A 1,972-nucleotide genomic window follows, 5' to 3' on the forward strand; every position below is an offset into this window, starting at 1 on the left:
GGGCCAGCTTCACAAAGGGAGCTGCTGGTGGCTCTGGTTCAAAATACCCTGCATATCCTTGGAATTTGCTGGAAGCAGTCCTCACCACGCACACGAATAGTTAAGTACATGAGGCGATGGATGTGTTCATTAGCCTGAATCCTTTCACAAAGGATATGTACATCCAATCATCACACTGTACACTGTAAATATACCTGATTTTATTTGTCAATTATTCCCCAGTAACGCTGGGGGCGGGAACCCACAGAAAAACCCCAAAGGAAACTGGAAAGATTGCCCTGTCATCTTACCCCCAGGCGGTTTCTAGGGGAGAGGGGGAGACCTTTCTTCCCATGGAAAAAGTACAGAAAATATTGTGAGTCGGAAATGTGTGCTTGCCCACCGGAGTCTGTCCTCTCAGTCCCGTACTGTGAAGTGGTAGCTGCCAGACAGCTGCCCAGTCAGGGACAACATGCCGGGCGTCCGCTGTGTCCCGTTGTGGCCACACGACTAGTTCTCATGAATGGAGTGGGCTTGGGAGTGGCCTGTCATTTGTAGATGGGACTTAGTGAAGCAGAGAGGGGGCCGTGCTCACTCCACCCCTCTTGCCTGTCCTGCTGTCTGGATGCAGAGGGTTCTGAGGGTCTAGGGCAGAGCTTCTCAGCTTCTATGCACTTGGGTCACCCACAGCCTGGGGATCTTACAATGCAGGGCTGGTCAGGAGGTCCAGGGTGGGGTCGGAGATCTTGCGTTTCTAACGCGCTCCCTGGGGTGCCAGTGCTGGTGGCACCCAGACCACTCTTTCAGAAACAAGGCTAGAGGGAGCCACAGAAGGAAAAGAACATGGGCCTCTGAACCACTAACCGGAGAAAAGCTCTTCTTCAACCAGCAACAGCTGAACTCTGCTGAGTGATAAGTAAGCCTTTTGCGGGCTGAGGGTGGGTTTATTTGTTACAGCAGCCAGTCTTCTGGGAGTGGTTCCGACAATTCACCGCTTCTGTTCGAGAGTGTGCTGGCAGCCCTAGCCGGTTTGGCTCAGTAGGTAGAGTGTCGGCCTGCAGACTGAAGGGTCCCGGGTTCGATTCTGGTCAAGGGCACATGCCCAGGTTGCGGCTTGATCCCCAGTAGGGGGCATGCCGGAGGCAGCCAATGATGATTCTCTCTCATCATTGATGTTCCTCTCTCTCTCCCTCTCCCTTCCTCTCTGAAATAAAAAAAAGAAAGAAAATAGCGTGTGCTGGCAGAGTAATCAGGACAAAATCACCCCTGGCTGCCCACCCTTAATGTGTTCCATCCAGATGCCTCCTCATGCTTGAAGAGATCTATCCTCAACTATACCTTAAAACCCCACCAAGCCCTCATACCATTAACTCCTTGACAATGGCAAAGAAAAAAAATACTTGGCTTGCATTTGTTGACTCAGATTAAAAACAGCGAAAACATGTTTTGGGGTTGGTTATGCATGACCTGCCTCATCTGGGGGGAAGGTTGGTGGAGAGCAGACCATGAGGGTCTTTGGTCATGGAGGTCACTGCAGGGAGCTCAGAGTCTCTTCATCCAAGTGGCCAGGGGGTGGGTGTCAGGGCCCTGACTGCGTGGCTGAGGTTGACTGGAGCAGCACAGCCAAGAGTACGGCCACTTAATGGCTGCTTGACAGGAGCCTGGGCAGGAAGTCAAATGGGATGTGGGGGGGTGTGTGTGCGTGTGCACGTGCGCAATTAGAGCAGAGAGGCAGAGGGAGTCTGGACTAGTCCAAGTTCAAAACCCACAGAGGCCTTTTGGATGCTTTCAGCAAACATTTATGGTGAGGATGCCAAGTTAATTTAAGAAACTCCAACCAGCTGGCCCCAGAGAGCTAGAATTCAGCCATGGTTATTAGTGGAGAGTCTCTCCTGGGTTTGAGCAAGGAAGGCTGGGACCAGAAGGCCTGCTCTGTCCCCATTGCTCTGACCCTGCCCTTCCCTTCCCTAAATATGAGCCAGAGCCAAGCCCC

This window comes from Myotis brandtii, unplaced genomic scaffold (assembly GCF_000412655.1).
Source record: "Myotis brandtii unplaced genomic scaffold, ASM41265v1 scaffold17, whole genome shotgun sequence".
Lineage (NCBI taxonomy): Eukaryota > Metazoa > Chordata > Mammalia > Chiroptera > Vespertilionidae > Myotis > Myotis brandtii.